We start from the raw sequence: 13964 nt of genomic DNA, 5'->3' as shown, positions 1-13964 counted from the left end.
CATGTTGCCAACCTAAAATGCACCCCTTGTCTCCACTCATTGTTTCCCATACATTAGCCAATTCTCTATCCATGCCAAAATACCACCTCCATTACCTTGGGTTCTTATCTCCTGAATTCATCTTTTGTGAGACACCTTGTCAAATGCATCCTGGAAGTTCAAATACAACACATCTCCTCTATCCATTCTAGTTGAGACTTCCTCAAATACTCTAGTAAATTAGCGAGACACTATTTTCCTTTCATGAAACCCTCCTAACCCTGGTTCTTTCTTTAACTGTCTGACATCAAGTCCCATTTGGTGATATCAGGGCAGATGACCAAATACCTGGTCATAGTGATTTGTTTGAAAGACCATCTTAAACAAGTAAAAAGAAAAAGGTAGATGCAAGTTCCAGAACTTGTGGTCAATTCAGCTGAATAAACAGCCATTACAGATCATTACAATTAATATCAGGCTTGCTGAATGATTTAATGCATGCTACCTTACATCTCTGGACATTGGCTGACTACACAGACACTATTTGAGGCTGCTCCCTCTTTAGTAGCTACTGCTGACAGACTTTGGTATAACTTGTCTGTGGGCATACATTATTGGGTCTTCTGCAATGGTAAAATGTTGTTTCTGTACATGATGCTTCTGAAAAACTGAATCTGCTGGACAATATCTGGATGTTCCTTCCAGACAGAGTTTTCTGATCTTTGTGGATTCCTCATCTGTTTTGAACGGCATGAATTTCTCTAAATCACCCTCAATGCTTGATAATATTCTGGTGACTGCAGTAGAATATGATTCCACCCCTTCAATGAGGATTAAGTCTTCTTTTACAGCCTGATGCACTGTTGCATCGCATCGTATATCAACCATAATCCATACCTTGCCTAGTTGTGGACTATCACATAACTATATTTCATTAGTCTAAACGTTAATAAATCTATTTTAAATGGCATGTTTTTGTGATTTCCTGGGTTACAAGTAATGTGACTAGTTTATGAACTCTTTCAACCTGGAATTTCAATCTCAACAGCTAATCTGCAACTTTTCATTTACCCATGTAACAGCCAATGCTTCTTTTTCAAAAGTAACATATCTTTGTTCAGTTTCTGTCATTGGTCTTGATGTGAAGTATACGGGCTTCTCGGTTCTATCATTTTGCACCTGAATGACAACAATACCTAATGCTGTTGGCATGTTGGCTTCTACAGCTACCACGATAAATGTAGCTGGGTTACAGTGAGCTAATACACCTGAGGACAATAGCTTCTCCTTAATTTTCTGAAAAGCTGCTATGCATGCCTGGCTCCAATACTGTCATTGGCCTTTTTTTTAAACAAGTTTTCTTCTAGGTTAAGAGAGACTGGCAAGATTAAGAATGAACCTTCCCAATTGATTCATTATTCCAAAGGAGAGTACACATCATTTGCCACTTTGATTGCTAAAATCCACTTATGGCCCTCGTCTTTCTAGGATCCACCATGATACAATCCTGTTGTATTACTTGTACCAATCCATTGATTTTCATCTTTAAGAATTGTCCTTCTCCTTTAATGTAAGGCCTGCACTTTGTAATTCTTTTAAAACTTCTCTGATCCTGTAGTCATGCTGCTCTTTGGTTTGATCTTGTACCGTGTTATCATCCGTATGACAAATGGTAACTTGTCTGCCTTCAAGAATCCTTAACCTTAGTACCTGAAAGATTTTGGACGTAGATTACTTTTTGATTAGGGAGACAAAACGAAACAGAATTGTTGAAATGGTATGATGAATGTAGTCAGCAATCTTGACTCATCTGGGCATATCTACCAAAATCTACTGTTTGCATCTAATTTGGTAAAATATTTACTTCTGGCTAATTTGGCCAGACTGTTGTTTACTGATGAAATTAGATGAAAGTCTCTTTAATTCCCTTTATTCAGTTGAGTGAAATCCAAAAACAATCTTATTTGTCCATTGGGTTTGGGAACTGTTACCAGTCGTGAGTACCATTGTTGTTGTTTCTGTTACTGGTGATACGACATCTATTTTTAAAATGCTGCCTAACTGAGCTTTCACTTAATATAAAAGTGAATGAGGTATTTTCATTCAAGTATACAGGCAGATGGCTAAGTGCCTTCTTGCAGACCAATGTGATACTTCTGTTTTAATTTGCCTAAACTTCTGAATAGCCTCAGAAATTCTTGGCAAAGTTCTCCTCCACTTCCCTCCTGGAGCACTCTGTCCATTCTCATCTAGCTGAATGTATGTGTTTCTACTTAGGAGTGATGTGTTTTAGCTCATCAGTAAGAGGAAAGCCTCATGAACCTCCTGCCCTTTCTGACTGAATGTTGTGGTATTTTGACCACACACCTGAAGACCTGTGACTGCAGTTTGATGCTCACAGGCTGAACATTCACTGATTTTAACTTGGGCAAGCTATCAGCCAGTACTGAAGCAGTTATCCCTGTATCAAGTTTAAATTCTGTATCAAACCCTTTCACTTGAAAGATGATCATCCAGAAGCACTACTGGCCCTCTTTGACAACCCTAAAGAATCTTAGCCTACCTTGTTGATCTTCATTTTTGATTTATTAGATATTTTATGTTACAAATTATTTCCCTTTGTCAGAAATGATTCCCCTGGAGCGACTTCTCTATAACTGTGATGATATTGTTACTGCTGATCTGCAGTATCTCTTGGAAGTTTTCCACTCTTTCATATTGATAACTCTCAGCTCCCCCTTCTGGTGGCACTTGTTGAATTGAACCACACCTTGTACAGCGTAAAATGGACAATGAAATTGTTTCCAGGTCTTTTGAAATTTTGGCAGGCTTTCGATAGGGTGATGATGCCAACTTCAGGCCTACTCATTTGACTGAATCAGAAGGATCCCTGGTGTTTGTTGAAGAATAGACTGATTCAGGCCTTGAGCTATAACTGAGCAGCATATTGAATTACCTGCTCTAGTGTGAGCTCCTCTTCTGCCTGAAGAAAATCAGACATTTCATCTCTGACAGCTACAGTGATGGAATCTCTTGTTAACTCATCCTTTAATGCTCCATTTATGCAGCATCTGCTAATTTGTATAAATCTGTTATCAATGCTTCAATCAATGCTCCATTCACTGATTCTGCTGATTAAACCTTGTTCTTTCCATAACCAGATTTTGCTTTGGACTAAAATATCAATTTAACACCTTGAATAAATCCTCAAAGACACTTTTTCTTTCTTCTACACCCTACCTCATGAGGATATAGTTGGCTATAGGTCAATTATATACAGAAATGTATTGGCCTGATGCCTTTGTTCCTTTGCATACTACCCTGATGCACATTCTCCCTGTGTCTGCGTGGGTTTCCTCTGGGTATTTCTGTTTCTTCCCACAGTCCAAAGATGTGCAGGTTAGATGGATTGGCCATGCTAAATTGCCCATAACGTCTAGGGATGTGTACATTAAATGGATTAGCTATGGGAATGCAGGGTTATAGCGATAAGGTATGGGGTGAGTATGAGTGGAATGCCTTTCAGAGAGTCGGTATGGACTTGTTGGGCCAAATGGCCTGTTTCCACACGGTAGGGATTCTGTTCTATGATCTTTGGAACTGTGACTCCAAGAGCTCCAACTTCTGGTCTTGCTGTGGACCCTCCGCATTTTCAAACTGCTGTGACAATGGCAATGTCTCAGATGGAGCTGCCATCTCAAACAATTACTATGTGACTGACCTGGCAAAGCATTTGAGCATTTTCTTCCTTTGCATAAAGCCACCCAACTATTTCTGTTCGTTCTCCTGTGTCTTCTTGTTCTGCTGCTTTATTATCAAATTCTTCTGAGGTTCTGTTCTTTTTCCTTCAGAGTCTTTCCTCTTTATGGTCAAAAAATGTGGAGCTGGAAAAGCACAGCAAGTCAGACAGCTTTCGAGGAACAGGGAAGTCAACATTACGGGTCAGAACACTTCTTTTTGAGTCCTAAAGAAGGGTTCCGACCCAAAACATTGACTTCCCTGCTCCTCGGATGCTGTCTGACCTGCTGTGCTTTTCCAGCTCCACATTTTTCAACTCTAGCTTTCAGCATCTGCATTCTTTTCTGTCTTTTTCCTCTTTATGCCTGCACCTTCCTTGTGCCCTGTGATCTGACTTAAATTTGACAATTTTGAAGTCTCCCTTGGTACCACAATGGTTTAATACTTGTTAACTTGAACTTCTGGACTTTGGGAATCAACGCTTATATATTGAAGCTGTTAACCTTTTCATTAAGCTTCTTGGTCAAGGTCATCCCTAATGTAAAGCTCTGTCCTGTCTTCAGTACGCTAACATTTCGTGAATATGTTTACTGCTTACTGCAGAGAGCTCTCCAGTGTAACATCTAAGTCCTGCTCCTCATATGGTTCTCTCTGGTCTATTCTTCTGCTCTGTCAGAGTAACATCATCAGCTATAGTATCATTTGCATATTCCACTGTATTACACTCAAGAGGCCAGGTTTCAGAGGACTGCATATATCTCTGTGAGATGTGGAGCTGGAGAAGATTGCAGAATTTGACAGGAACAAAGCCATAGAGGTATTTGAAAAAAGAAGGATGAGTGCTTTAAAATTGGGTCTTGCTTAACCAGGACCCCAGGTCGCTCAAGCAATAACCTCATGGCTGGAAAGTAAACAGTGTGAATTAATATGATTGGCAATTTCTGCTTTGTGGAGGATTCAGGAGGTGAATTACTCATCACAGAATCCCCACCTTCATCCTGCTCACATAGCCACAATACTTGTATGGTTGGTCCAGTTGAATTTCTGGTCAATGGTCACCCTCATGATATTGACAGTGGAGGATTCAGTGATGATAATGCCATTGAATATCAAGGGGAATAGTTAGATGCTGTCTTGTTAGTGATGGCCATTGCCTGGCACTGATATGGCATTAGTATTATTTGTCACTTATCAGTCTAAACTTGAACGTTTACCAGTCTTGTTGCGTATTTGCAGACTTTTTTCAGTATCTGAGTAGATGTGAATATTCCTGAGCATTGTAAAGTCATCAGAAAACACCCTTCTTCTGATGTTAAATTGAAGAACAGATCATTGATGAAGTACCTGAGGGAAGCGAGCCTAAGACAGTGTGCTGGGAAGCTCCTGCTGCAATGTTTTGGAACTGAGGTGACTGGCATCCAGCAAACACAATCATTTTTCTCAAGCAAAATCAGAAATTGCTGGAAAAGGTCAGCATTTCTGGCAGCATCTATGGAAAGAAATCAGAGTTAATATTTCTGGTCATATGACCCTTCCTTAGACCAGGAGGAATCTGAAACAAACACAGAGAATGCTGAAGAAATTTAACAGGTCTGGTAGCATCTGTGGAGAGAGAAGCATAGTTAATGTTTAGAGTCCCATATAACTTCTTCAGAACCATCAGTCAGTTTTACTCAGTTGATCCTGGGTCTGGAGAGATTCTATTGTGAGAAGAGGTTGAGTAGGTTATACTCATTGAAGTTTAGAAGAATTAGAGGAGACTGTATTGAAATAAAATTTTTAAGGAACTTAACAGGGTGGATGTGGAAAGCTGATCTCCCAATGCTGGAGAGTCTAGGAGCAGAGGGCATAATCTCAGAATAAGAGGTTGTCCAATTAAGCCAAACATGAGGAGGAATTTCTTCTGTCAGAGTGAATCTATGGAATTCTTTACCACTATAAGGTCGTCAAGACTGGGTCGTGAAATAAATTCAAGGCTGAAATAGACAGATTTTTAATCATTAAGGGAATCAAGGGTTATGGGGAAAAGGCTGGAAAGTGGAGTTGAGGATTACCAATCAGCCATGATCTCACTGAAAGTCAGAGCCAACTTGATGGGTTGAATGGCCTACTTCTGCCCCTACATCTTAAGATTGTATTGTGCTGGTGCGGGTATGTAGTCAGAGGCTCACCTTGAGATCAAACATGGCACTAAATTTGTAAACAGACTGATCATCTTCAGACAGTTGACAGGAAGAAGTATAGAGTTGATGAATAGGAAACTGAGCTTGTGATGGATGGCAGTCAACAACTTTAATCTTCCAAAATGTAACTGGAATTACACAATTCTAAACACTACTTTAATAGCACAATTAGATAGGCCAACTATTCCATTTGCTGACTGTTATGTCATGATGCCTACTTGAAGTAAATGGGAGTGAGGTGATATTAGATCCAGCCTCATTTGTGATGATTTCTGAGCATAAAATAACATTAACTGGCCGACCTTGTACAGGAAATATAACAATAAACCACACAAGGAAGGAAAAGATCCTTAGTTAATCAAGTCCACCACCAATGTAGAATTATTCAGAATATATGCCACTTATTTAGAATGCTGAGAAAATATTGCAAAATATGGAAAACCCTGTTGAATAATTATCCACATGTTTGTAGAGATAGCCCCTTTTAAGAACCTTCAATTAGTTTCTTCTTTCTTTTCAATCTTCATTCCATTTCCACCATGCAAAAGTTTGCTTTCACAAGTGTTCCTAAAATTCTGCAAATTCCAAAGGAAGAAACAACTAAATATTGTCATATAAACTAAAGGCCAAATTTTGAACTTCCAACTCCCATCTGGAGACAAAGTGTTGCTTTGCAGAGGTGCCAGCCAAAAACAGAAGCAGGTTCAAGCATTGGCCACTGTTGGGACTAGGGAGAGTTCAGCTATGTGGGAGCTGGATGATGAGGTAAGCCCAAAGTAAGAACAACACCTGGTTGTCAGATCTTAATTATACGTTTGGGGTTGGGAGGGGTTCCGTTTGACAGGTTGTACATGGAGAAAGGAAATATGACCTCACTGGGGCAATGATTCCAACTGGAACAAGGGACCCTCCAAATTACCCCAGATGTGACCTGACATCACTATGACCTAACTCCTTTTGCACATGCTCACAGGCTATACATAAAGAAAATTTGCAGGTTCCCATATTTTATATTTCCTCCAGCTTCTTTTATATACTTCTTTTATTATGAACAGCTAACAACTTACTCCACTTTCAACCCACACAGCCTCCCTTCCCCGACCGCAAGCCTCTTAGAGTCATATAGCCCTGAAGCAGACCCTTTGGTCCAACCAGTCCATGCAGAACATAATCCCAAACTAAACTAGTCCTACCTGCCTGTTCCTGGCCCATATCCCTCCAAATCTTTCCTATTCATGTACTTATCTAAGTGTCTTTTAAACGTTGTGACTGTGCCTACATTGATCACTTCCTCAGAAGTTTATTCCACGTGCGAACCACCATCTGTGTAAAACATTTCCCCCAATGTCTTTTTTAAATCTCTCTCCTTAAAATAAAAGCCCTTCAGTGTTGAAATCCCCCATCCTTGGGAAAAGACACCTACCATTAATGCTATCTACACCCCTCATGATTTTATAAACCTCTACAAAGTCAGCTCTCAACCTCCTATGCTCCAATGAAAAATGCCCAAGCCTATGCAGCCTTTCTTTATAACTCAAACCTTTCATACTCAACAACATCCTGGCAAATCTCTTCTGAAAGCTCTTTGGCTTAATAATATCCTTCCAAACACAGGGCGACCAGACTGGACACAGTACTCCAGAAAAGGCATTAGTAATGTCCTCTACAACCTTAACATGACTCTCAAAGGACTGAGCAATGAAGGCAAGCATGCTAAATGCCTTTTTAACCGCACTGTCTACATGTGACACAAACTTCAAAGAATTATATACCTGAACCCCTGGGTCCCTCTGTTCTACAACACTACCCATAGGCCTACCATCAATTGTATAAGTCGTAAGTCCTGCTCCTGTTTGTTGTACCAAAGTGCAATATCTTGCATTTATCCAAATTGAACTCCATCTGCCATTTTTCAGGCCATTTACCAACTTGATTAAGATCCCTTTGTAATCTTAGAAAACCTCCTTCACTCTCTACTATGCCACCAGTTTTGGTATCATCTACAACTTGCTAACCATGCCTTCTATATTCTCATCCAAATTATTGAGATAAATGAGGGAATGTTATTGAGCAATAGTTTTGTTTCTCTTTGTGCAAAACACGTACAATCTCCTGTCATTTCCTTGGAGGCCTAAAACATTTGGAGAGGCAAAGTGCTAGAGCATCATGAAGGCAGTTATAGGTTTCATGGTAACAAAATGATGCAATGGGAAAAGGGACATGGCAGATGGAGTTCAAAGTGGAGATCTATGAAATGATGCACTTTGGGTAGACCAAAATGGAAAGACAGTGCACGAAAATTGGCATGATTTTGAAAAATATAGACTTGACGAACAAGGGAGTTGTTAATGGGTGTGCACGAGAATGAGGAGTCAATGCCACAATCAGACCAATCATGACTGGATTGAACAGCAGACCATAAATGAGGGGCTGAAATACCTATTCCTGCTCTTAATTCATTTATTCATGTGTTTGTATGAGATCTCAGTGTCTATTTACATACTTCCCTAGATCTGGCAGTAGGAATTTATGGAGGTTGGCTAATCTAAGTCCACTATATAAAATTGGAGGTAGAGAAAAAATGGGAATAATGGACCAGTGAGCCTGGTATTAGTACTGGGAAATTGCTAGAGATCATTATAAAAGATTTAATAGCAGAGTACTTAGAAAAAAATGATGTAAATGATGTATTGGATTAAGTCAGCATGGATTTATGAAAGGGAAATCATGCTTGTCAAATCTACTGGAACTTTTCGAGGATACAACAAATAGAATTGATAAAGGCAGGCCAGTGGATGTTGTTCGCTTAGACTTTCAGTAGGCTTTCCATCAGGTCCCACATAAGAGACTAGCAAGTAAAATTAAAGTGCATGGGATTGGGGATAGTGTATTTTGATGAATAGAAAACTGGTTGGCAGACAAGAAACAATGAGTAGGAATAAGTGGGTCATTTTGCAAGTGGCAGTCAGTAACCACACACATAAGTTCTTATTCACAATGATTTAGACAAGGCAACTAAATGTAATGTCTTCAGGTTTGTAGATATCATAAAGCTGAGTGGAAGGGTAAACTGTAAGAAGGATACAGGAATGGTTCAGTGTGATTGGGCAAGTTCAGTGGTTCAGCAAATGCATGTCATATGTAGTATAAGATGTACAAATGTGAGGTCATCCATATTAGTAGGAAGGCACATTATGATCTGAATGGCAGTAAATTGGGAAAGGGAGAGATGCAATGACACCTGTATACCAGTCACCAAAAGTAAGCAGGCAAGTGCTGTCGGCAGTGAATATGCCAAATTTATGTATTTGAGTATAGGAGCAAGGATGTACAACTGCAATTGCACAGGGCTTTGGTGAGACCACACGAGAGTACAATATGCTCTTTTGGTCTCCTTATCTGAGGAAGAATGTTCTGGCTATGGGGGGTGTGGAACGAAGGTGTATTAGACTGATGTATGAACAGAGACTTGATCAGTTAGTACTAGAATCACTGGAATTTAGAAAAATGAAGGAGTATTTCAGAGATATCAATAAAATTCTCAGAGAACTCAATGATAAATGCAGGAGAAATGTTCCCAATGATTGGTGAGTTCAGAACCAGCGGCCACAGTCGAAGGGAAGAGCCACCGGACCGAAAACGTTAACTCTGATTTTTCTTCACAGATGCTGCCAGACCTGCTGAGCTTTTCCAGCAACTTCTGTTTTTGTTCACAGTCGAAGGGTATAGGGTAAGTCATTTAGGATTGAGATGGGGAGAAATTTTTTCACCCAGAGAATCGTGAGATGCAAAAAGCAGTTGAAGCCAATTCACTGAATGTTTTCAAGAAGCAGTTAGATATACCGTTTTCAAGAAGGAGTTAGATATACTGTTTTCACGAAGGAGTTAGATATATCGCTTTCTCTTCACAGATGCTGCCAGACCTGCTGAGCTTTTCCAGCAACTTCTGTTTTTGTTCCTGATTTACAGCATCTGCAGTTCTTTTGGTTTTTATTTAGAATTCACAGCTGCCTTTCTGCTTCAGATTTATGAAGCCTTTTCCCATTTAGAAAATAGCCTATGCCTCTATTTTTCCTATCAAAACACATAATCTCACACATACATTCCATCTGCCATTTGCTTGCTCACTTTCCTAACCTGTCCAAGCCCTTCTGCAGCCTCCCCACTTCCCTATCACTACCCACCCCTTCGCTTCTCTTTGAATCATCTGAAAACTTAGCAACGATGCCCTTCGTTCCTTCATCTAATTCATTATTGTATGAAGTGAATAGATTTGGTCCCAGCATGGACATATGCAGAACTCTACTAGTCACTGACTACCACGCTGATAAAGATCCCTCTATCTGCACTCTCTGCCTTCTGCCAGTCAGCCAATCCTCTATCCATGCCAGTATCTTCCCCTTACACCATGGATTCTTGTCTTATTTAGCAACCTCCTGTGCGGCACCTTTTCAAAGGCCTTCTGGAAATCCAAATAGATCACACCCACTGGTTCTCCTTCATCTAATTTACTTGAATATTATACTTGGTACAAGGATATTATAAATCACTGGCTGGTCCTCAGTTGGAAACTGGCGAACAATTTTGGGCATTGTGCTTCATGAAAAAATAGGGTTATAAATAGGATTAATGGTAGTTGTCTTTTCCCTAGGATGGGGGATTTCAAGACTAGGGGACACATCATTAATGCGAGAGGAGAGAGATTCAAAAAAGACATGAGGGGTAAATATTTTACACAGAAGGTGGTTTGCACGTGGAATGAACTTCCTGAGGAAGTGATGGATGTGGACGCAATTACAATTGTTAAAAGACATTTGGATAAGTACATGAATAGGAAAGGTTTGAAGGGAAATAGGGCAGGAGCAAGCACGTGGGACTAGATTAGTTTGGATTATGTTTGACATGGAATGGTTGGACCAAAGGATCTATTTCAGTGCTGTATGACTCTATGATGCAGAGAGGATTTAACATGTTAATACCAGGATGCTATTTTTGTATTGTGGAAAACTTAGAAAGATTAGGATTGTCTTCCTTGGAATAGAGAATGCTAAGATCTTGTTTAATAGAGGTTTTTTGAGATGATGAGAGATTTTGAAAGTGTGAATACATTGAGATTATAATTATTCCTCTGGCAAGTAGGTCAATAAGTAAAGATTGCAGATTCTAATTCTTTGAAAAATGATCTAGAGGGAAGATGAGAATTTTTTTTCTATTTGAGAGTGACCAGGATTTGGAATGGTTGAACTGAAAAGTCAGTTAAAGGTTATTCCATAAATTTCTTGTTATACTAAACTGGACAAGTATTTCAGAATGAGACACACACAAATTTGCAGGTAAAAATGTGGTGTCAAGAACACCTGTCTTTCAAAGAGACAGCATAAGCGTGTTAGACCAAAGGCTTCCTCTGTACTGGAATTGTCTATAATTCTGTGTGTGTTAAGTTATGGGAGTGATAGGATCTAATCCTGATGCAAGAGATGTCCATGGCTGGCACCATGTTGGTGGGAGATCTTCATTAAATGTTCATTTCAATGATGTATGAAAATCTCAGGTAGAGAGCTGACACAAACTCCTTTTGTGAGACTAGTCTAAGACTTACTCATATCGAGTAGTGAAGGAACGCCGCTTGGAAGTCTCTGTGGATTAGGGTTTTCTAGCATTTCAAGAAATAGCTATTACATAGCAGTAAGATCAAAGGTTGCAGTCAAGAAAGACTAGACTGTTCTTATATAACATGAAGTAAGGGACTCAACATTTTTGACTAGATAGCAGTTAGGTCAGTGCTACAAAATAACAGACTGTACAGTGTAAGTGCAGACTGGGCCAGACTGAAGCAGACTGACTACCTCGAGCAGTAAGCAGTCATATATCTATGTACAATGGGCATGACCTCATAACAGCCAGCAGTTAACTCTTTCATGGTATTCACCTTACACAACATCTCTTCTTAAGGCATTTGCCTCTCTGTCCATATGTGTAATTCATTATACAATTACTTAAACATAATTCTCCATGTATCTTTTTAACACGTCTGAAAATCCCAATGCTCATTTGCAGAATTGCAGATTTTTTTCTTTATCCATTATCAGGATGAGGGCATTGCTGGCCAGGCCAGCATTCATTGCCCATCACTAGTTGCCCAGAGTCAACCAGATTGCTGTGGGTCTGGAGTCACATTGTAGGCCAGACTGGGTAAGGATGGGAGTTGCCTTCCCTAAAGGACATTACTGGATTCATGGTCAGCATTAGACTCTTAATTCCAGACTTTTTTTACAGGAACTGGTTCAATATTGATATTAAAATGGCATCCTTGTACTTGTTTATTATAGCAATGGATGCAGTATAAAATTGTTCAAGTTAAAAAGAAAAACTAATCACCCAGACCAGCCTAAAGCTCTTTGATTCAACATACTATCAATATATCGAACTGTCACAACTTTACACGAATATGTAGTTCTTTAGTTCAGATCAGAAGTTCACTCTGCAATCTTCCAGTGAATACCCTCAAAAAGCAGATGATGAAAATAGTGACAACTGTGGTGATCAACTGTATCAATACAAAGGCCATAAGGATTGTTCTAAGCAAGTGATAGGAGCAAATTGCTGCAGATGCTGAAATCTGTACTGAAAACAAAAAACGCTGGAAATCACAGCAAGTCAGGCAGCATCCATGGAGAGACAGCAAGCTAACGTTTCAAATCTAGATGGCTTTGATGAAGAAACAAACACGTGGGTTTTCTAATTTCCTAGTTCCTTCATTTCTTTCTCTCTTTTTTCATTGTCTTGTTGCATCTTAACCATTTGACTCTGGAACATAACAGTTCTTCAGATGACAATATTTGCATCTGGGAGGTGGAGGTTTGGGCCGGTCTCATTAGATTGTGATCTTTAAGTTTTATGCCTGGATTCTAAATCTGATTTTAAGTTCAGTTACATTGTGAATTGGTGTGGGCTTCTCTGCTCTGCTTCTCTTCCATAAATCAGATTTCAATCCTGACCTTCTGTGCAAATGTTGCGTATCCATGATGAAAGTACCTGTTTGTGTAGCATTTTACCATCTCTTGATATCTTTTCCACAGCTTAGGTCTGTTTAGTGATTTCCTGACATAATAAATTTCCATTTCCTGCCCTGCTTGCTCAGCATATTCCATCACCCAATGTGAATATGGGTGTTACTATATCTTTGAATGCCCTGATATTCTATCCTTAATCCTCCTCAACAGTTCATTTCATGTCATTTGTAGCCCAGTCACGTTGATAACAAAGAGTTGTCATGTAACAATAATTACATGGATGTCAGCCCATAACCTCTTCTGCATTATCCCCTATTATTGTTGAAGTGAGTGAAAAGGAAATCTGTAAAATGTGAACCTTGGTCATATGAAAAGAAAGAAATGCATGAACCATGATCCTTAGCTGCCATCCATCTGTAATGGCATTCCACACCTCAGGATTATTTTACTCAACAGCATTCCTTTGCAAAAGCACTGTTAATTCTATGTTTCTGCCACATTCTAAGTACATATGTTAAAACTAACAGATCATGCATGACTTAAAAGATCTTCCAGCTGTCTTTTCACCAGTATCCAATTTATGCATTATTCTTAAGTGCTAATCCCCCAAGCTCTTAATTTATATACTAAATACTCTTTTATATTCTAAGATAGCGCCAGAGAATGACAACTTTGTACTCCTGTATTCCTGTACTTGAGTACACATGACAATAAAATCTAAATATAAATTGAATTGCCCCAATCAAATTTGTAAATCTCTTTATCTTTAATTTTACACCTTTTGACTTTATCTTAATTCTATCCCAATTGTTCAAAGTCAATTTCCCTCAAGAAAATTGTCATTGCTTTGAAGATTGAATAATTTTGCCTCACTCAGCTGGTTACATTAATCATTTCATGCCATTCCATGTAGCAAGTAATTACACATGTGTAAGATCTGTTGTTTAATGCATTTCGCCATGTATTTCTGTATGTTAAGTAGATTGATATGATCCTAGGTCATGGTAATAATGAATAAGTTAGATGCCAGACTGAAAACTGACTTGATAGA

Source organism: Rhincodon typus, chromosome 2 (genome assembly GCF_021869965.1).
Source record: "Rhincodon typus isolate 14 chromosome 2, sRhiTyp1.1, whole genome shotgun sequence".
NCBI classification, from domain to species: domain Eukaryota; kingdom Metazoa; phylum Chordata; class Chondrichthyes; order Orectolobiformes; family Rhincodontidae; genus Rhincodon; species Rhincodon typus.
The sequence above is the reverse complement of the archived record's forward strand: the minus strand, read 5'-3'. Positions refer to the sequence as shown.